At 36.4% G+C, this 23275-nt stretch overlaps 1 protein-coding gene across 1 annotated transcript in view; it reads right to left on the bottom strand.

Annotated features, from left to right (window-relative positions):
* RALGPS2 (Ral GEF with PH domain and SH3 binding motif 2) overlaps positions 1 to 23275 on the bottom strand; it is a 161042-nt gene extending 137767 nt beyond the window's left edge. The window contains exon 1 of the mRNA XM_008073808.2: positions 22923 to 23275. The gene's annotated coding sequence lies outside the window, so the exon portion shown is untranslated. The remainder of the gene's footprint in view (positions 1 to 22922) is intronic.

Raw genomic sequence — 23275 nt, 5'->3', positions numbered from 1 at the left:
TGACAATTTCCTATAGTTGCATAAAAGATTACTGTTGTTCTTAAGATACAGAAGTATCTGAAACATGCAAACTAATCCCAAATACTTCAGAAAAATTGCACGTATATGTGTGTGACAGAGAAAAATACAATGAGAATAAAGCAAATGTGGCAAGTGTCAAAAACCCCTGAATTGGGGTACAGGGTATACAGAAACTCTTTTTACTATTTGTAATAGTTAATTTTACATGTCAACCTGACTGAGCCACAGAGTGCCCAGACATTTGGTCAAACATTATTCTGGGTGTGTCTGTGAGGGTATTTCTAGATGAGATGAAAGTATGAACTTGGAGACTGAATAAAGCAGACTGCCCTCTTCAATGTGGGTGGACCTCATCCAATATGTTGAAAGTACAAATAGAACAAAAAAGCTGAGTAAAAGGGAACTCTGCCTGCCTGACTGCTTGAGCTAACAGTGGTCTTTTCCTCCCTCTGGACTCTGAAACATCGGCTCTTCTTGGGTCTTGAGCCTGCAGGCTTTTGAGCTAGAACTTGCTCTTTTGGTTCTCAGGTCTTCACACTTGGACAGGATTACCTATCAGTTCTCCTGGGTCTCGGCTTGCCAGGTGCATATCCTGGGACTTCTCAGTCTCTCTCCATGATTATGTCAGCTAATTCTTCATAATATGTATAAGATATGGAGTTGTTTATAAGGAATGATTAGACATTAACAGTATTATATATAATTCTGTAAGAATTATATAGATAATAAAACACATATATATACATCCTGTTGGTTCTGCTTCTCTCAAGAACCTTAACACACATTTTTTTTTTTTTTGAGTTGGAGTCTCACTCCATCGCCCAGGCTAGAGTGCAGTGGCACACTCAAGGCCACCCCGGTGTCAACCTGCTGGGCTCAGGTGATCCTTCCACCTCAGGTTTCCAAGTAGCCGCAACTACAGGTGTGCGCTACCACACCCAGCTAAATTTTTTTTTTTATAGAGGTGAGGTCTCACCAAGTTGCCCAGTCTGTTCTTGAACCCGTGGGCTCAGGCGATTCCCTTACCTCGGTGTCCCAAAGTGCTGGGATAACAGGCTTGAGTCACTACGCCTGGCCTAACACATGTTCTTTTAACTTTATTATTAGTTTGAAATTATTTAGAAATAAAAAGGCAGAAAATGCTGTAATTTTCCCACATTATATAGAAGCTTCTCAACTTAAAAACCTTCAATATGCAAAATTTCTTAGAAACTAAGAAAGCTACCCATCCAGTAAAAAGCACAACTCTAGAGTAGGTACTGTTACAATATAACTGAGGAGTCTTACTGTCATTCCCCCTGCTTAAAGCATTTGATACACAGCTATCTCTAACTCCTTTTAACAGTAAGACAGAGACTTTTGGTCTCAAACATTTGTCTATGGGTAAGTATTGCTGGGAAAGTTGTGCTACAACGTAAATTTTTTTTAAAAAGAAAAAATATAACTCTTACCAACAGATGGCGGTAGTGATTACTTGTTTAGAGTCACTTTGGACCTAACTCGACAAAGAGTTCATGAGTAGCTTTTTGAAACTAAACTACATATATCCACAAATATTTTCACCTCCTGCTAATAATACAGACAATTACTATTTAAAAGATAGAAGGTACTATGAGATCTCAACTTGGGTACATTGCCAATGCCCAGGTCTTCCCTCATTTTGATATTTGCTCCTTGATGCCAGGGCATGCCCCACCCACTCCCCAGTCCCCACAGAGAATCATGGCTGTAGGAATTCACGTAAAGTGAGGAGAAAGTGCCATATCCTTCAATGTGTAAGAATAAAAGAAGGGGAAGGCAGAAAAAAGTAAAAGAGAAAGAGAAGAAAGGGACAAGACAAAAGCAAGTTTGCTAAACTGCTACTTTATTCTAATCCCCAATTTTATATAAGACAACACCAATCCAACGCCGAGACGATGTGATCTTGCCAAATCCACATAACCAGTCCATGGCAGAGGTAGATCTTAAACACAAATCTTCCTTTTGCTAATTGCTGGCACTTTTCTACCAACCCTTCTTGAATGTTTAAATACTGGGGAAATGTGGGAGTGCAGGAGGTAAGATATCTAGTTATTTGCCCTCTTCACTTCTAATAAAAGTTCATTAGGTGAACACGATGACAAAGAAACAGCATGTGCAAAGACCAGTAACTGAAATCCTTTCTCAGACTCAGTGAGCTGTCAATAGTTCACATACGATACAGAGGGCAAAATGTAGAGACAGGAAGCATCAGGAATCGAGTCCAGAGAAATGGGTATAAAGGGCAATGCTTGCAACAATAAAAGCCTGGATTTTGCCCTATACACAATGAAAAGGCAAAGTCCTTACAAATGGACTATTAAATCATATCTGACAAGTTTCTTTCAGAAGGATATAGAGAGAGACGGAAGACATGAGACCATGTTAATTCATTGAACTTAGAAGTCTGAACAAATGGACATCTATGTGATGACTTCAAGTTCAACAGATCCCTGATGTATTAAAGTATACTTTTTTAAATGATTCTAAGAAGACTGAAATAACTTACACTTATTCACATTCTCATACAAATTGTAAAGTAGACTCAAATGCATCATGAATTTAAGCCATCATGCAATCTTACATTTTACTCTTTAAATTACCCCCAAATTCCTCCTAGAAACTTTGCTTTTTACTTCTCTTTGGTCATCGACACTAGGAGTTGGCTCCAGGGACAGAAACATAGTCTTGGCAAAAAAAGTTACTACACAAAATAGTAGAGACTAAAAAATCACATTGAGACGTGCCTACTAGGTGGTAGAGTAGGACCAAATCTGGGCTCAGCAAAATTACAAATTATCATATGCCATGCACCGTCCCAGCCAATCATGGAATAGTGAAACTACAAGTGTTAATTTGTGAAAGCCAGGGATCGGATCTACTCTATCAGCAACGGACCAGTCAAAAAACATCATGTGCTCTAATAGTAAATATCCTACTGGGCTTCTAAAAGTAACAATACTTATAACAACATAAATATTTACATAGTGACTTGTAGCACACTTTAAAGTAATTTCAGCAGAAGGATTTCAAGAAATATTCTACTAAATTTATGACCTTGTTTTCCATTAGAACATTTTTATTAAAAACCGAGAGTACTAGGTCTCTGAAGATATTCTCACTCTTGCATAAATTTCAGACGCCACCCAATGACCAGGAGAAGGGAATTGACTATATAAATACTGAGGTTTATGGAGATTCTTCACTTATTCTAACAGTCCTCTAAGATAAATATTATTTATCAATAATATAATCAACATAGAAAACTGATAAGTAATTATTTTAGGAAACTGAGTCTCAGAGAGGTTAAGAGGATTCTCTCTCAAAAAAAGCAGTCTTTCTGAGAAACTTCCTTCTTCTATCTTCTCTCCCCACCCTGAAAAAAAGAAAAGTGTCCTTATATGTCTCATTTGCTAGAATTCCTTCATATTTATTTATGTCTGCCAAACATGACATGTCAGGAATATCTTCACAGAGACTCTGATATCTGAGATGAGACTTGACAAGTAAAAATGGGCAGATGGAAGGGAAATTTGTGGTAAGGGCAACCCTGGTGAGAGGAAATGCTATTTGCAAAGCCACAAGAATGGAAGAAATTGGCATGACAGAGGAATGCTGGTTCTTTGTAGAAAAAGCCCAAGGGTGGAGGGGGTGGTTGAGGGTGTGTGTGTGTGAACATGGAAGATAAACTGCAAAGACAGGCTCCAACAGCACATACAACAGCAAGGGAAGAAATACGTACTTTAGTCTCTAAATCTAGATTTCCTAATTAAGAGATCATGAATTAAAACTCCAGGACCATGAAGTGCCCCAAACCCCCAAAATATGAAAATTGTGCACATAAACATACCCCAAAATAAACCCGTTTTCCTGGATCCACGGTTATCAAGTGATTTTCAAAGGGACCCAAGAATAAAAAGCAGTTAAGAACCACTGTTAGCCGGGCTCGGTGGCTCAGCCTGTAATCCTGCGCCTTTGGGAGGTTGAGGTGAGTGGATTGCCTGAGCCCGCGGGTTCAAGACCCGCCTGGGCAGCGAGACCTCATTTCTACAATAAATCAAAAAAAAAAAAATCAGCCGGACGTGGTAGCGCATGCTTGTAATTCCGGCTACTCAGAAGGCTGAGGTGGAAGGATCGCCAGAGCCCAGCAGGCCGAGGCTGCGGTGGCTGGGAGCGGCTACTGCACTCCAGTCTGGGTGACAGAGTGAGATCCCAACTCAAAAAAAAAAAAAAAAAAAGAACCACTGTTTTGAACGCCTGGAAGTCCCTGTGTGATTACGGACATGTTTCATAGTACTTTTATTTTAGAAAGGTAACTTAGGTAATATTTGTGGACGTTGATGGATTGGAGAGAACTTTAAAAGCAGAAAGAGCAATAAGGAGGTTACTATCCTACTCCAAGAGATTATAAGTACATATAATAAAAGAGATTATAAGTACATACAATAAAAAACCTAATTCCAGAGATTTTTCAAAGGTAAATGTGCCAGAATGTGTTGACCACTTGCATGTGGATTGTGAGAGAGAAAGGAGTGCTACCTCATCATTCTATCTCTTGACGTTCATGTCATGCACTTATTCCATACCATCATCGGTAGAAGCCATTAAATACAGCACAGCAGCTGCAAGTGAAAGGGGATCACTTTCTTCCAATTGCAACCAACCATACTGGGAAACCAAGCAGAAAATGCCAAATGTCCCAAAGAGGAAATTCTGATGGCCTAGAACAGGGCTTGGCAAACTGTGGTCACAAGCTAAATCCAGCTCAATTTTTAGAAACAAAGTTTTAATGGAACATGGCCACTCTCATCCATTTATGTACTGTCCATGGCTGCTCTCATCACTGCAAAGGCAGAAATGAATAGTTCCAACAGAGTCTTGCATTGCCTACAAAGCCTAGAGTATTTAATAGTTGGATCTTTGCAGAAACTTTGTCAATCTCTGGTTTAGAACAAAAATGGAGAGATTCTACTTTAGAAAGCACTATGTTATGAAACAGATGTAATATCCAAAGGCAGGCTGTCCTTTCCCTCTGCACATAGATCAAACCCAGCCACACAGCCATAGACTTTCTGGAGCAGCTGAAGATAAGCCTGCAGTAGCAAGCTACTGCTAAGATCCCAATCAAACTATACTTACAAAATCTCAAATATTACTCCATTTGGAAAAATACCACTCCTCAAAAGCAACATATATTAGGGGCCAATGTTTCAATCCTATTCAAATCATTGGCTTGTTGTCCTGTCCCCCACCATTCTTCCACTCAAAGCCACCTTCTCTCCTCAAGGTTCTCTTTTAAAATGGAGAAAGAAAATACTAAGATCTGCTAAAGTATCTGATCTAAAAACCAGGGCCTATTTATGGAACAACGGCACACAAGCTGGCTAGTAGGCATTTTAAATTAATAAGCCTTAATCCAAATTTCAGATTTCAAATAGCCATCAATTATTTCAAAAACTAAATTTTAGTCCATCAGTTAAAATTCAGCTCTATTGATGACCTCTATTAGACTAGGATGGCACATGTAATATGTATATAGTAGTGGTGATGTTCCAACATTTTTTTCAAATAATATGAAAATACTGCAACACATCCAAAAAGAACTCTAGGTGACTATACAAAAATAATTATTTCATGAACCAAAGAATCTCGTAAACACAACATCCACACATTCCCAAAGGCCAAATACACAATTTTCTGCAAAGGTTTTTGTTTAACAACTTGTTTTGCCAATAACAGGAATGTGTAATAACACAGGATTCAATAATAAGCAATTAAATTGACTTCAGAGAGTCTAAATCAGAGTGTCTCAACCCTAGCACTACTAACTTTTGGGACCAGATGATTCTCTGCTGAGGGGAACTTGCTGTGCACTGTAGGCTGTTGGCAGTATCTCTGGCCTCTATCCATTAGATGCCAGTTACAGTTGTGAAAGTAAAATGTTTCCGGGGGAACAAATTGTCTCCAGTTGAGAATCACTACTCCAAATGAATTCTATTTCTTGATGCTCTCAAAATTTCATTCAACTTTTTCTGCTTTGCATACATTTAAAGTAATTACATGAAAAGTATAATAATGATGTATGTTATATAAAGTTTTTAATCAATCTTTTATTACTTTGTGTCTGTATTAGATTTTTATTGTTACCATTTTTTTAACATTTTAAAAACAACTTTCTGTCTATAGGCGACATACAACCAATCACACATTTGCTGTTCAAAGCATGTACATAGCATACATGGATGAAAAAAAAAAAACTCCATAATCAAGACAGTGAAAAGACTCAGTTGCCCCAAAGTGTCTGACTTATTTCACTCAGCATAATTATTTTGAGATTCATGCCTGCTGTGTCGATCAGTAATCCATGCCTTTACACTGCTAAGTAATACGGATATATCACAACTTGTTTATCCAATCATCCACTGAGGGGCATTTGGGTTTTTCCAGTTTGTGGATATCGTAAATAAAGTCGCTGTGAACATCAGTTTACCAGTCTTTTTAGTAAGTACCTAAGAATGGAAGAGCTGGTGGGTTTATGCTAACATTTGATTAATAAGAAACAATCGGTCTCCTAAAGTAGTTGTACCAGCTCTTTCACATCCTTGCCAACACTTGCGATGGTCAGTTTTTTAGGTGTATAGTGTAGCTCACTGTGATTTTATTCTGCATTTCTCTAGTGACTACTAATATTATAATTAACATAATAAAAAGACTAAGTATCTTTTTATGTACTTAATATATCTTCTTTGGTGAAGTACCTATCAAAGGTTTTGCATATTTTTTTCAGGCTGGAGTGTCTTTCAAAGAATTTGTCCAATTCATCTTTGTTGTAAAATGTATAAAGCTGTTCATAATATTCCCTTGTTATCCTTTTAGTATCTGTAGACTGTAGTGATGCCATCTCTGTCATTCTTGATGCCAACCAATTTGGTTAGAGCTTTATCAACTTTATTCATCTTCCCAAAGAATCAGTTTTTGCTTTCACTGATTTTTGTCTAATGAGTAGAAAGTAGAAAGACAGTAATTTCCACATTGATCTTTATCATTTATTTTAGTTTAAAATGCTCTGCCTCTAACTCAAGGTGAAAATGGAAGTGATTTGAGACCTTGCATCTTTTCTAATACAGACATTCAAGGCTATAAATTCTTCCCTAAGTACTGCTTTAGTAGCATCTCAGAAATTCTGATATGCTTGTTTTCATCTTCAGTCAGTTCAAAATACTTCCTAATTTCCCTTTTGATCTCTTCCTTGAATCATAAGTTATTTTAAATTGTGTTATTTAGTTTCCAAATATTAGATTTCCACGTTTTTGTTAGTAATTTCTAATTCAATTCCATGGTGATTAGAGAACATATTCTGTAGAATCTCAATTCTTTTAAATTATTGAGGCTTGTTTTATGGTCCAAAATACAGTCCATCATGGAAAATGTTCTGTGTCTACTTCAGAGGAACTAAGAATAATCTGGTGGTGTTGGGTGGAGGTTTTATAAATGTTAACCAGGTCACACTGGTTGACAGGATTGTTCATCTATTATATCCGATTTTCTGTCTGCTTGTTCTATCATTTGTTGAGAGAAGAGTATTGAAGTCTCCAACTAAAATTGCATGCTTTCTCCTTAAGAGTTTGATCAGTTTTTGTTTCAAGTATTTTAAAGTTGTTATTAGAGACACAATTGTTTAAAATTGTCACATCCTTTTGGTTAATTGACCTCTTTATCATTATGCAATGACACCTTTGATCCCTGGTAATATTCTTTTCCTGATATTGTCTGGAAGTCTTCTTTGATATTAATATAGCCATATCACCTTTTTAAAAAATTTATTTTAAAGATGTGGGGTAAAATTCAGGATCATATCTTTCTTAATGACTATTATAAGCATAATATATCTTTCCCCATTCTTTCTTTATAACCTATCTGGTCTTAATAGTTGAAATATGTTTCTTGCAGGCAGGAGGTGGTTGTATCTTGCTTTTTTATCCAATCTGACCACCTCTGCCTCTTAATGATGTATTCAGTCATTTACGTTAAATGTGACTATTGGTATTATCAAGTTTAAGTCTATAATCTTGCTAATTGCTTTCTATTTGTCCTCCCCCCCCCTTTATGCCTTCTTTTGAATTTAGTAAATATATTTTCTAATTCCCTTTTATCTTCTTTGTTGGTTTATTAGCTATGACTCATTGTCATAGGATTGCTTTAGGACTTATAGTATATATCCTTTAACTTACCGTGGTCTTCCTTCAAGTGACATACTACTTCATGTACAGTATAAGAACTTTACAATAGTGAAGTACTTAGTACCATATCTTGCCCACCTAAGTTTCTGTACCTGAGGTATGCTACCTTCTTAAAAATGGAAGGGGGTAGGGGGGAGGACACACAACATCAATAAGGGTACCTGATCTCAAACCTGGCAAAGTGGGAACCAAACGGAGGCCCAAACTTTACCTGTACAATGTCCACTTGTATACCTAATCCTGAATTGTGTCCATCTTTAAAATAAAATATAAAAAAAAATAAAAATGGGAGAGAGCAAATATTAGAAAAATGTAAAAGAAAGAGCAGCAACAAACTGAGACCTTCTCATTGACCTCACTTAAAAAGGTAAGAACTGAAAAGGAGTAAGATATTTAATAATTATAATTCTATAACTAGACCACCTGGTTCAAATCCTAAGCCTGCCACTTGCATACTGTATAACCATGCACAAGTTGGTTAGTCTCTCTGTGCCCCAGTTTCTACATCTTTACAATGAAGATAACTATATGTACTTCACCAGGTTGTCATGAAGATCCAATGAGTTAATACAGGTAAAATGCTTAGAACACCAGGCATCTATTCAATGTTCAATAAACAAACATGTACTACCAGTCACACTGTATAAGACAATATTTTTAAATCCCCTATAACATTACCTTGTTTATCAAGCCCATATTCAGAGTTATACTGCTCTAAGTGAACTGTAAAGCAGATTGACTCTAGTTAGACTCTTTTCATTATTAACTCAAATTGCCTGAAGTAGCTTTATATGCTGCCATTTATTGAACATTTGTTATGAGCTTGGTCTTGTTCTAAAAGCTTTGTATGTATCATTCTTACTTAAACCTCATAACAACACTATGAGGAAAGGTACTGTTACGATGCTCATTTTACAGATGAGAAATGAGACAGAAAGGTTAAGCAATTTGCCCACAGTCACACACCTGGCAAAAGATATAGCCAGAATTCTAACCTGGGAAAAAAACTAAAAGTGGTCTCAAGAAGGGCAGCAGTTGTAGGAGTATTAGAAGAAAGAACAGTATTTACAAAGACAAAAACCAAATTTCAATTTTGTCTTCTGTGCCCGTCTCTCTCTCTCTCTCTCTCTCTCTCTCTCTCTGAGACCACATGGTCTCAGACTTTGAGCTTCTCTTGACACACTAGCCCTATTCTTTCCTTGTTACCAAACAGCTTCCGCACCTCCTTTATCACTTGTTTATTCATAGTTTCTGCTTACACCTACTTGCCATTCTCCTAAACTTTAGTCTGATGGGACTCTACACCAGTGCATCTTCTCAATGGCAAATTCATTTCATGTTTCCTACAACTGGCTAGAGTTTTCCCAACCAGACAATTCTAAGTTTTAGGTGATTTATGGATTAGTAGACCTTAGATCAAATGTCCACTGCTGAACCTATATATTGCAATGCAATTTTATATGGTAAATAATAATAATAATAAATACACACATGAGGGGAGAACCCCCCCTTTAAAAATTATTTTTTGGAGGGTGGGTCCCTTGTAGTACAGGCTTCCCCCACTGGTAAGTGTTCTAGGAACTCATCCGCATCAGTATACCAGCTAGCATTGTTGTGAGAGGCTGTGTTCAGCTTCAGTGAATTTTTTCTGAAGATTCTTTCAATGCATTTGCCCATTTCATGATGGGTGATTTATATGAACAACCTGTCCACACTGTGCTGAGGGTTCAGCAGTTTCTGACCAAAAACAACATGACTCCCATGTCCCACCCTTTCTATTCACCCAATCTTGTCCTGAGCAACTATTTTTTGGAAAAAAAAAAAAAAAAGTGCCCAAAGAGAAATCTTTTGCCAATGTGGAAAAGGTGAAACAAAAAATGGGAGAAGCACTAAAAGGTATAAAAATTGCCAAGTTCAAAAACTGTTTTGAACAGTGAAAAAAGCATCTTGATAGGTGTATTGCATTAAATGGAGAGTACTTTGAAGGTGACTGGTTTTTTAATAAATAAATTCCAGAATTTGGGGGGACCCTTCATATATATATATACACATATATATACAGAGAGAGAGAGGTCTGTTCTTCTGCAGTGTACTGTGGAAAAAGGTTTCCTCCAAAGGCATTGTGGGCAGGCCATAATTATAAACGGCATGTCTAGGACACTGAGTCAGATAAATCAGCAATAATCTGGGACTCAAAAGCCTTGCCAGGATTACTAATCCATTTAGTTACAGTAACAAGGCAGTTATAAATTTCAGTTGTTACTAAGGGGATCATATAATTTACAGCACCACACACAAGTAAGACATGAGACACAGGCCCAGCAGTTGTTAGGTCAAGGGTTGCCCTGTCATATCAACAGTGTCATGACTGAGAAGAGCAAAACTCACTGTCATCTATCATTTCTAGTACTACTCAAAGACAGAAGTAGTATCAATAACTCTATCAAGTCCTGTAGCTATATCTGTTGGGCTATATCCAGCTACATCCATCTATCTGTTAGGCCACATTGGAGTGAAGCAGATGAGGGGGCTAGATTTGTTGATTTCATTTCTACTGCCAATTCACAGCTGTCCACACTGTTAGATAAACAAGTGCAGCACAGAAGGTGTCGAGAATACTGCTAGCTCCCTTAAGTTCAAACCTCCAAAGTGGTATCTTTAACAATCTTTTGGCAAATTAGTTCTATCTACCACCCTTCTGGCTCTCTTAACGGCAGTAGAAAGGTTTTAAATCGCCGGGCTCGGTGGTTCAACCTGTAATCCCGTGCTTTGGGAGGCTGAAGTAAGTGGATTGCCTGAGCCCGCGGGTTCGAGACCCACCTGGGCAACTTGGTCTCATCTCTACAATAAATCAAAAAATTATCTGGGTGTGGTAGCGCGCGCCTGTAATTCCAGCTACTTGGAAGGCTGAGGCAGAAGGATCGCCGGAGCCCAACAGGTCGAGGCTGCAGTGGCCGGGAGCGGCCACTGCACTCCAGTTTGGGTGACAGAGTGAGACTCCAACTCAAAAAAAAAAGAAAGAAAGAAAGGTTTTGAATCTAAAGCTTTTCTGCCACATAATCATAATTAGCTAAGACTACGTAATAGGAACAGAAAGGAAAAAGTAAAATGTATTAATGCTACTTCTTATCAATATTGTAGACCAGGCTCAGCAGCTCAGCCTGTAATCCCAGCACTTTGGGAGGCCAAGGCGAGTGGATTGCCTGAACTGGTTCGAGACCAGCCTGGGCAACTTGGCAAGACCTTGTCTCTACAATACATTAAAAATTACCTGGGTGTGGTAGCGTGCGCCTGTAGTTCCAACCACTTGGAAGGCTGAGGAGAAGGATTACCTAAGCCCAGCAGGTTGACGCTGGGGTAGCCGTGAGTGTGCCACTGCACTCCAGCCTGGGCAACATAGTAATATTCCATCTCAAAAAAAAAAAATTGTTTCAAGCTTTTTTGTTGGGAAGATTCCCTAACACATGCATAACTAGAAGTTTTTTGTTTTTGTTTTTTTTTAAGGCTAGTTCTAATCAGTTTGGATTTTTTTCCCCTCTAATCTTCACTCATAAACTTTCAGTCTATAGCCTCAAGAAGAAAGGATATAGAGTGAAAAGATAAAAGTCAGTAGATGACAGTATGTACTACCATTTCAAGTCTAATCTCCTCTGCTTATTACTAAGGGCTGGATAATTTAGTCCTACCTTATCAATTGTAACTATTATTTCCCACCCCATCCCAAATAAATTCTCCAATCCAAAGCAAAAAACAAAAAAGCACAACTAATTCTTGTTGCTTCATCTTCAGTTTTACTGTTTCCCACTATGTATATGTTCTTTCCACCTAAATGAAACCTATTTCTTAAGGACCACCACTCTTGTCCTCACTGAACCTCCCCTGTGAACTACTAATGCTCTTCAATCTGACACAAAACTGCACATTGTTTTATGTTATTTACTGCAGTTTCACATATAAGACTTTGTCTCTCACCAAGAAGATAAAAACAACATCTCTATGATAGCATTCTCAAATACTGTGCATACAAGAAAACACTTTTTTAATGCTGCTGACTAAAATAAAGCAAGTCAAAGGCAAAATTTCTTATCCATACAATTCCTCAAAATGTTTCTCTTAGACTTATTCCTCTCCCACTAGATTTAAGAGATCAGATCTAAACCACACAAATCTACAAAAAGATAGCAGTAAATCAAAACTGTGGGGGGAAAAAAGCAACAGAGACAACTAATAGTCTAATGACAACTTATAGACTAAAAGTTATGTCAACCAAACCTAAAATACAAATCACCAATCAACAAACTCCTAAACTGTCTATGAAGATTTTGGCATACACAGAAGTGCAACTTAAGAAAAGCAACGGAAACATACAGATTTGTCATGTAAGCTAATTCCAGAAGACCAGAAATGTGCTAGTCAAATCCTGAGAATCTAAATCAGGACTGGAAGAGGTATAACAAATAATTTACTCCAGGAACCCTAGAGTTAAAGAGTAACTTCAGATGCAAGAGAATCTGTGGCTAATTAAATTTGATCTTTCAAAATTCTGAAAGAAAAAAGATTAAAGTACTCACTCAGCCAAGCACTTGACTTAAAAACACTTTCTCATTTAATTCTTAGAATAATAATATGTGAAGGCACTAATATACTCGTTTTACATATAAGGAAACTGAATGTTAAAGAAATTAAGTAACATGCCCAGATTCGTAAAGACTTTCATCAAAGGATTAAAACCACTGTCTATCTTGAAAGAAAAATTTTTTTAAATTTAACCTAGTAAATTATTTGACTGATCCTCAAAACACTCAAATGCTTATTAGAAATTTAAGGCAACTTCCAGCCTGGACAACACAGAAAGACTCTGCATCTATCACACACACACACACACACAAAAACATCCAGCTGGGCATGGTGGTACATGCCTATAGTTCCAGCTACTTGGGAGGCTGAAGCAGAAGGACAGCCTGAGCCCAGGAGGTTGAGACTGTGGTGAGCCATGATTGGGCCACTGCATTCCAGCCTGGACTCAAAAAAGGAAAGAAAAAAGGAAAGAAATTTAAAGCAACATAAAATTGGAATATAGTTTGACATGTACATTCCTTTCAATGCAAATGTAAGATATACATTAGAAAATAAGGAATTTTTAGACTAGACCTTGCCAAAATCTACAGTCATATTAATGTTTATCTAGCAAGAAACATTTGAGCATATCATTCTTTGTTCAAAAACCATTAATGTCATTTTGGACAACTGTCCAATCATTTGGATGAAAAGATAAAAGTTATATTTTACATTAAAATAAATAAGATAAATTAACAATGAAAAATATTTAAGTCATAAAAACACTAAAAGTAAACATAGGTGAATTTTAAAATATATTCTGATATAGGAAAGTCTTTCTAGGACTTACACTAGAAACCGAAACAAAAGAAGAGATTGATAAATCTGACTAAGAGAATGTAAGACACAGTGAAATACATATTTCATCAATTTTAAGATGCATGTGTTCTCATCTTTTAACATCTCTGAAATGTGCCATACTTTTATTCTTAGATGTACATAAAGTATGGGTATCTATCTTACAACTGAAGCCATCTTAGGTCCAATAAAATACAGTAAGTTAAATGACAAGATAAACTAGGAAAAATATCTAAAATAAGTGACAAAGAAGTAATATTTTAATACATAAAGAGTCTTATGCATTAATGTGAACTAGTAGGGTGCTTCAACTAGGGTGCTAATATATTGTTTCATTTCTTAAATTAGGAATTAGCTGTGTTATTCTTTATATACATTTTTGTATATCGGTTTCATTAAAAGACTTTTTAAAAGATTGAACAAGCTGGCTCAGCCTGTAATCCCGTGCCTTTGGAAGGCTGAGGTGAGTGGATTTCCTGAGCCCGCGGGTTCGAGACCCGCCTGGGCAACTTGGCGAGACGTCATCTCCACAATAAATAAAAAAATTAGCCAGGCATGGTAGCATGCACCTGTAGTTCCAGTTACTTGGAAGACTGAGGCAAAAGGATCACAGGAGCCCAGTACGTTGAGGCTGCGGTGGCCGGGAAAGTGCCACTGCCCTCCAGCCTGGGCGAGAGTGAGACACCAACTCAAAAAAAAAAAAAAAAAAAAAAAAAACTGAACAAAAGGAAAATAGGTAAAGAATGTGAAAAGCACACTGGAGAAAGTAGCACAGTATCAAACACATGAAAATTGCACTTTCATTGAAAATGCTTAAAATGCAAATTAAAACAATTAGAGAATATTTATTAAATAACAGATCAATACAAATGTTTTTATAGCTAATACAACATAAGCAAGTATGCAAACGTACTTAACCTCCAAATGTGCAACTCCCTCTTCAGGAATTCACCAAAAAGAAATTATAAGAAAAGCACAAGAAGATCTATTTTTAAAAGATGTTAACTCTATCACTGTTTATAATATGTAAAAGCTTGAAATAACTGAAATGTCCATCAAGAGTTTGCTTAAATTATGATACAATGATATGTGATCCAACGCAACCACTAAAAATGATAGTAGAGAGAAACTGTCTTTGAATGCAATATAAATAACCCCAGAAGTACACAGACTTTTTACCAGAGTTTGTGTTTGTTTTTTGTTGTTGTGGTTTGTGTTACTTTCTTATTGAGATAAACATATATACTATAATATATATATCATGTATATAACTAAGGTATTGTTTTAGGAATGTTTAGTAGGAGATACCCACGTAAACACCAATCAAATGAAATACAGACATTTCCAATACTCTAGAATGCCCCTCTTGTTTCTCTTGCCCCTCTAGTCCCAGCCCCCAAACACTCTCCTCACTTCTATCACCAAAAATGAGTATGACCTTTTCATGAACTTCACATAAATGAAGTCATGTAGTATGTACTATTTTGTGTCTGATTTATTTTGCTCAACATTTTGTCTATGATACTCACCCACATTTGCTGAGTATAGCCATAGTTTATTCTTTTTCACTGCTGTATAGTGTTCTACTGCAAGGCTGTACCACAAATTATCCATTTTGGTTGTTGTTGATGATGATGAACATTTGGCTTGTTTCTAGCTGGGAGCAATTATGGAAGCTGCTATGGACATTCTCATACGTGCCTTGTTTTTTGAGGTTTCATAACTTTTATTGTCTCTTAGTTTTAGCTCTTTTTATTAATAAAATAAAAAGGATCAAACAACCAGAGAATAAGGAAAAAACCCTTCTATAGCACCACATAGACAATCACTCAACACTTTCATTTTAACATGAATAGTTTACATAACTAAGATCTTGTTATACATGCTTTTTTCTAAGTCAACCTCTTGTCCTTTTAGTTATTTTTTCCCTTTTTCTCTCTCTCTTCCTTCTTTAGTCCAACAAGGTAACATTTACATTTGGTGTGCCACATTTTTCCACCCTTATAGCATCACTTATATATACACACACAGAGATAAAGGGTTTTTGCTGTGGTTTGCTTCACCAAAATGTTTTATACATCCCTCTGCATCTTGTGGCAATATTGCCACATCTCTGATTATTTCCCCTATCTTTTTTTAAAAAAGGCTCTGCTGAGATATAATTCACATCCCATACAATGCGCCCATTTAAAGTATACAATTCAATGGTTTACACTGATATGTACAACCATCACCACAGTCAATTTTAGAACATTTTCATTATCACAGAAAGAAATCCCACTCTTTAGCTATCACGCCCCTACCCCTGCCACGCCTAAGCCTCTACTGGTCTGTTTTCTGTCTCTGTAGAAACTGCTGGGTCAATATGGTAACTCTATGTTTGATTATTTGAAGAAATATCAGCAGACGTTCCAAAAAGGAGCTGCATTTTACATTCCTACCAGTGTATGAGGGTTCCAGCTTCTCAACATCCCTGTCTACACTTATTATCTAACTTTTTCATTAGTGTCATCCTAGTGGTATAAAGCGTTATCTCATTGTGGTTCTGATTTCATTTCCCTGATAGCTAATAATATGAGTATCTTTTCATGTGCCTGTTGCCCATTTGTATATCTTCTTTGAGAAATGTCTATTTGGCTACTGTGCCTGTTTTTAAATTGAGCTGTCTTTTTATTAGAGTTGTATGATTTTTTATATATTCAGAATACAAGTCTTTTTCATATTGACTTGAAAGTACTTTTGCTCATTCTATGGGTTTTTTTTCACTTGCTTGATGGTGTTTTTTAAAGTACGAAATTTTAATTTTAATAAAGTCCAATTTACACCTTTTTTAATTTTGTTGCTCCTGCTTTTGTTGTCATTTGGTGTCATATCTAAGGATCCTCTGTCTATGCCAAGGTCATGAAGTTTTAACCCTGTGCTTCCTTCTAATGTACATGTCTTCTGGTACACATATGCTGATTTGTTAGGTCTATACCCAGAAGTAAAACTGCTGGATCACAGAGATCTGTAGAGAGCTTTAGCAGATGCTACCAAAGAATATTTCAAAGTGGCCGTATCAACTTTCAAACCTACTAGAAATGTTTAAAAGTTCTAGTTGCTCTATATTCTTGTCAACACTTTGTATTTCAGACTTTTGTATTAACAACATTCTAGTGAGTATGTTGTGGTATCCCATCACAGTTTTTTTTGTTGTTTGCTTTTTTGCTTTAATATTTTATTTTAAAGATGTAGGGTACAATTCAGGATTGGGTATACAAGTGGACCGAGTACAGGTAAAGTTTGGGCCTCCCTTTGGTTCCCACTTTGCCTGGTTTGAGATCAAGTACCCTTATTGATGTTGTGTCTCCACCCCCACCCTGGCAGTATTCTGCTACTGCCTCCTTATAGTTTTAATATGCAGTTCTCTGAAAATATGTACGGATACTTTTTAGCCTTGGCCATCTGGACAATTCACATTCTAAATGCCTGTTACAGTCTTTTGTCCATTTGTTTTAAAACTGGGTTGCCTGTGTATCTGTATATTGATTTGCAAATTTTTAATATACTCTGGACACAAGTCCTCTGTTAGATATAAGTATTGCACACACCTTTTCCAGTGTATCACTTGCTTTTTCATTTTCTTAATAGTATCCTTTGATAAATAGATGTTCTTATTTGATGAAGTACAATTTAGCAATTTTTTTTTTTTAGTTGGTACTTTTTGTATCTTGGCTTAAAACAATCTTTGCCTACAACAGGGTCACGTATTTTCCTGTCTTCTAGAAACTTTATTTCTTTACCTTTCACATTACATATCTATAGTTCCTTCAAGGAGCATATAATCCCTATGTTACAAAATTATTTCTGTGAATAGAAAAAAAGGGAAACCTTCACAACTTACTTTATGAAGTCAGCATAACTTTGAAACCAAAATACACACATATAAATCTCCCCGATAAATGTAGATTTTTAAAAAACTCTAAGACAGTGGCAAATAAAATTTGACAATGTGGGGAAAAAAACCAAACGCGCACAGCTAAGAAGGGCCTTAAATTAGGAATACAAAGATGGTTCAATAGGAGATAACCTATTAATATAATGCAATCTGTTAGCTGATTAATGGAAAACACATATGATCATCTCTACCAATACAGAAAAAGCACTCAATGAATTCAACACCATATATACATATATTTTTAAAGAAACCACTTAGAAAACTAGGACTAGAAAGTGTTTCTTAATCTTATCTGTCAAAAGTCTTAAATTATCTATCAAAAACTAATAGTTAGACATTATGCTTAATGATGAAATTTTAGAGGTACTCCTTTTAAAGTCAAGAACATAAAATTCAGAATCATCTCTCCCAAGTGAGCTCTTAAAGCTGCCTAGCAATCTCATTCTATTTCCCTCTTCTATTCACTTTTTCACTCTTTGACAGATGACTATGTCATATTTTCCTCTCTTCTCAAACCTCCAACACATACTCCCATTCTTCCTCATTCTCAGATGATGACCTTGGTTTCCACAGTCTAAGGCAAATAGAAACACTCAGATGAGAATTTGTTCAAGCTATCACTATCATGTGTCTATCCATGTATTTTGTCCTCTCCTATTTCTAGAGTAACCCTCCCTACTCCTAGTAAAGCAAAGGCTAATCCTACCAGTGCATAGATCAAGGGTCAGTAAACCACAACCCACGCTGCTTATGGTTGCTTTCATGCTACAATAGCAAAGCTGAGGAACAGAAACAGACTTTCTCACCCCAAATGCCAAAAAATACTTACTATCTAACCTTTAAGGAAGAAAGTGCTGACCTCATCACCCTTCTCCATATAGTCATGGACACTGCTGGCTGAAAGGACCCACTGAGGTTCAGTGCACAAGAAATGAAGTAAAATCCACACAAGACACAAAATAACACGGATATATCACACATACTAATAACAAAGAAAAGAGGCCAGGTCTCATATAAAGGACAAAGACTTTGAATGGCATAAGACTTTTCAACAACCATTTGAAACTGGAAAATCATAGAGTAATTCCTTAATTTCTTCTACCCAGGTGTCAGGATAGAAGAAAAATATTCTCAGCAATACAAACATCTCAAAAATTTCACCTCTCCAGACATTCTTTCTTGAAAGTTCCTAAAGGATGCATTTCACCAAAACAAAGGAGTAAATTGAGAGAGTGGAAGGTAGGGTTCCACAGAACACCGGCTCCAACACAGGAAAAAGACAGAATTCTCAGAATCATGATGAAGGTATGTCACAAGCTGTACAGCGTACGTGGAGAGCAACAGCGCAGATTTGAGCAAGTGGACTGAGAGCTCAAAATAATTCTCCCAATTAAAAAAAAAAAAAAAACTTAATACAGTGGGACAGTTTACAGAAAAAAGTAAAGACAAATCGGAAATTAAGAAAAACAAAAAAAATAAAAAATTTTAACTCCAAAAATTATAATCATAGGACACCGTAAGGTTCAACGGTAAACATATTTATGAAGTCATAATAATGTAAACAATGCACTGATTTAATCAAAAGCAAGACTATATTGGGAGGGAGGTAGTAGGAAAGAAAGTTCAAGGTGGCACAGGAATACTAAAGCACAGACTCACCTTCCACAGTAGGAAGTCAACAGACAACATCTAAAGTTGAAAAACAAACAGTAAAAATTAAAAAAAAAAACCTGTTTTTTAAAATATGGAAGTAGGTATCAGAAGAAATATCTAAAAGTATCGAAAATGGTTACTCTTTGAGAGCAGCACATGGGAGGAAAAGTCATAAAGAGACAAGGCAGAGGAGTGGCGTTTTAAGTTTTAAATACAGGTTATCTGAGTTCCCTTATTCAAAATGCTTGAGACCAGAAAAATCCAGATTTTGGATTCTGTCAGATTTGGGAATATTTGCATTGTCATTTGAACATCCCAAATTCAAAAATCTCAAATCTGAAATACTACAATGAGCATTTCCTTTGAGTGTCAATGTCAGCACTCGAAAAAAGTGTAAAATTTTGGAGCATTTTGGATCTCAGATTTTCAGATTTGGGATGCTCAACCTGTATAAGCCTTGCAGTACCATTTTCTTTTTAACTGCACAGTTATAATATTTAAAGTCAAATGTTAATTTTTAAAAAAGGAACAAAACCAATTATCTTCATATCACTTAATACCAATTAATTCACACACCCCACAAATATCTGAGCATTGTCTATGTGTCAGGTACGTTTGCTAACTAAGTCCTTGCCCTCACAAAGCTCACATTCTGCGAGGGAGGTAGATAAGAAAGAAATTAATATACGTATGGGTTAGTGTCACATAAATCGATGCTGTGAAGAGAAATAAAACAAAGTGAGGGCACAGTATAATAGGGATGCTCATTAGGTATAGTTTTCAGAAAAGGTCTCTGACAGAACTAAAGAAAATCAAACCGGCAAGGAAAATCTGTTCTGAAAAAAAAAAGGCCAGATAAAATAACAGAAGGCTATCAATTAAGTTCAAGATGAGAGATTCATTTTAAGACTCTCACACTCCAAAGCAATGTATTATTTAAGAGCCAGAACTAAAAGTTCTCTGTAGTGACATACACAAATAAATGCCAAGTCTCCTCAAGCTAAGTCATGTGAACAGTGTCATATCCATATATATGTGAATATCCTTCCTATATCCCTAACCCGCCATTTATTAAAGTGACTAAGTAAATTTATATTCAAACATTTTTCTTTCCATAGATAGGCAGCACACATTTTAAATTCCAGTGTTTTATTTCTATTATGTAGTTACAAGTTTTCTTAAATCAAAAGATCAAGACATTAATCAAAAGAGTCCAGATTAATTCCAAATTACTAAAATTTATCAGAGTCAATCTTCATTATCTCACTAAAGAGGAATCAATGGGAATGTAAGATACATTGAAAGAAACAATTTATAGGGCAATGCAGTATAGTCACTTTCCTCTCCAAGAAATCTCACTCAGGTTAAGGCAGTTTCAAGTTATTGGACTTATCTTTCATTAAAAACTGAGTAACTAGGCCGAACATGGTGGCTCACACCTATAATCCCAGCACTTTGGGAGGCCAATGCTAGAGGATTGCCTTAGACCAGGAATTCAAAAACAGCCTGGGGCAATATGGCAAGACCTCTACAAAAAAATCCAAAAAAATTGAGTAACAATAAAAAACAGTATTCAGATTGAAGTAACAATTTTATTCCAAATATAGTCGTTACACAATAAAAAAAACCTCATTCAAAAAAACAGGATTCGTTTTAATACATCTTATTCTCAAAAACTCATACTATTAAAATTAAAAGTAAACCCAAACTATGTGTCTACTTTATATAGCAAAAAAGTACTTTTAGAGAAAATTAATAAATATGTTTCAAATTTAACTCAAAAAGAAAACGAATGTGGTGAATTTAAATTAATAGTTAACGGTTTAAGATGTAAAAGTTATTTAGAAATTTCTAGAAAGGGTGACCTGTAGGGGACTGGTTCAGTCACAATCAGCCAGGAAAGAAAAGGTGGTATTTTTTTAAAGTTAGCCTAAAAAAACAAAACAAAACTTAGATTCCCTTTTAGATAAGTGCCAAGAGAGAATATTTTCAGCAAACATTTCATTTAACTATATAAACCAAAAGAATAAAGCTGTTTAAGCACATGTAAACTGTGCATCATCTGACTTCAAGTAGAATGTTTATCTTTAGTATACTTGGGAACCAGATACCCAATGTATATAAACATTGGCATATTTTTAAGACAAATGTCTTAGTATTTTTGTTCACTAAGTAATAATTCCCACTCTTCTCAGAAGGAAATAATATCCTTAACCAAAAAGCTATCAGAGAAGTTTTTGCTTCTTAAACTGTTAGATTAACATATTTGCCCTCTTACTACCTAGGCTCCATCGGGGACTGAGCAGTTTCTTTCCCTGTTGTAACCCACACATCTAGGGCACTGACTGGCATCAAGTAGGGACTCAATAAATTACGTGTAGAATGAATGAATGAACGAATGAACTGAGCCTCTGGACAAAAGCTTAAGTGTTTTAAGTTGTAACAGAGCAATTTCACTTTTATATCCATCATTTACTACACTCAGTTCTAATGACATGATAAACTGAAAAAGACATATATCAGGTATTTAAATATGCCTACAAATACATTACTCACATATGTATCTGATCCACAAAGTCATTTTTTTAGTTTTATCTTATTTCAGGAAATTTTGGTGTATTTTTTCTGACACTACAAATAAATATCAGAAAAGCACATTATATCTTGATAACTCAAGTGCTATCTTCAAATTCCCACTTCAATCTAGAAAAATTTAGGCACAACGAACAAATATTTCTAGAGCCCACCCAGAGAATTTTGGACAAATTTCTTGATTCAATGAAAGGTGGAATAGGGCACCACACTTCACGCCCAGTAGTCCCAGCTACTTGGGAGACTGAGGTAGGAGGATCATTTAAGACCAGAAGTTTGAGACCAGCCCGAGCAAAAGAAAAAGTTCCCCATTTCAAAAAGAAAAAAGGTGGAAAAAAGGCACATCTTACCATTTCAAAATTATGCTGAATTTTAAAAAGAGAAAATAAACTAGGTTTAAAATAAATTATGCTGAAATTATTTATTGGAAAGGGCATTAATGCCCTTACCAAGTTATTTCCCAAATCTTTGAAGCTATATGATAATCTTCATATCTACATATACTTATTTAAATGATACTGTTTGGATATAAGTTCCTTCACAATCCTAAAGATATTTAGCAGTAACATTAACACAATTATACTAGATTCTGCAGCACTTGTACAAACACAATTATCTCAGGTGGAACAAACTTTATGGCTAGCAAGCTATGATCTGTGTGACTGCAATCCCCTGCAAACACCAACTCCAAAGTTTCCCAAAATTCTGATGGTCATCTTCAAAGAAACCTGAACAAGAGTCGATCCAATGGTGGATAAAGAACAGCACCAAAGTCAATTCATAAACACTGGTGAGAAAACAAGGCTCTCTATAGCAACTACAGCGTGTGGGAAGAAAAGTGTTCCGGGCACCTACACGATAAAGCTCAGCTAATTGTTGCCGGTGTGTATTCACTTTATGGTCTTCAACATTACGCGTGAGATTTGTCTTAGCGCACAGAAATTTAGTGTTTGGATTGCCCCTCCTCCACAGCTAACATTCAGTGCCCTTTCTTCCTCCTCCCTCACCCCTCCCAGCTCAAACAAATTAACATTTGTACTAGGTACCTCCTATCAGCTCGCAGCTTCTTCCCAAACACGCCCACGTACACTGAAACTGGCCTCCGTCTACACCACACTCGGCTACAGGAAAAGAGCTGCGAGGGGGGCAGGTGGGGGGGATCGTTCCGCACCGCACAGGTTTTCGGCTTTTTTCCAGGTATCAGCTCCTCGCCTGTGGCTCGCGTTTCTCCCAAATCACCTCCAAAGCACGGTGTTGATGAACCTACCTAATCCGATACTGCAATGGAATTCCGGATATTTGCAGAGGGATCTCCCGGCTTTGCAAGTGCTGGATCAGATACGTCCAGAATCTCCTTTCATCCCGATCCGCCCGGCTCCGGGCTGGAGGGCCAGCTGAC

This window comes from Carlito syrichta, unplaced genomic scaffold (assembly GCF_000164805.1).
Source record: "Carlito syrichta isolate Samal-C Ts95f unplaced genomic scaffold, Tarsius_syrichta-2.0.1 Scaffold316187, whole genome shotgun sequence".
NCBI lineage: Eukaryota > Metazoa > Chordata > Mammalia > Primates > Tarsiidae > Carlito > Carlito syrichta.
The sequence above is the reverse complement of the archived record's forward strand: the minus strand, read 5'-3'. Positions and strand labels throughout refer to the sequence as shown.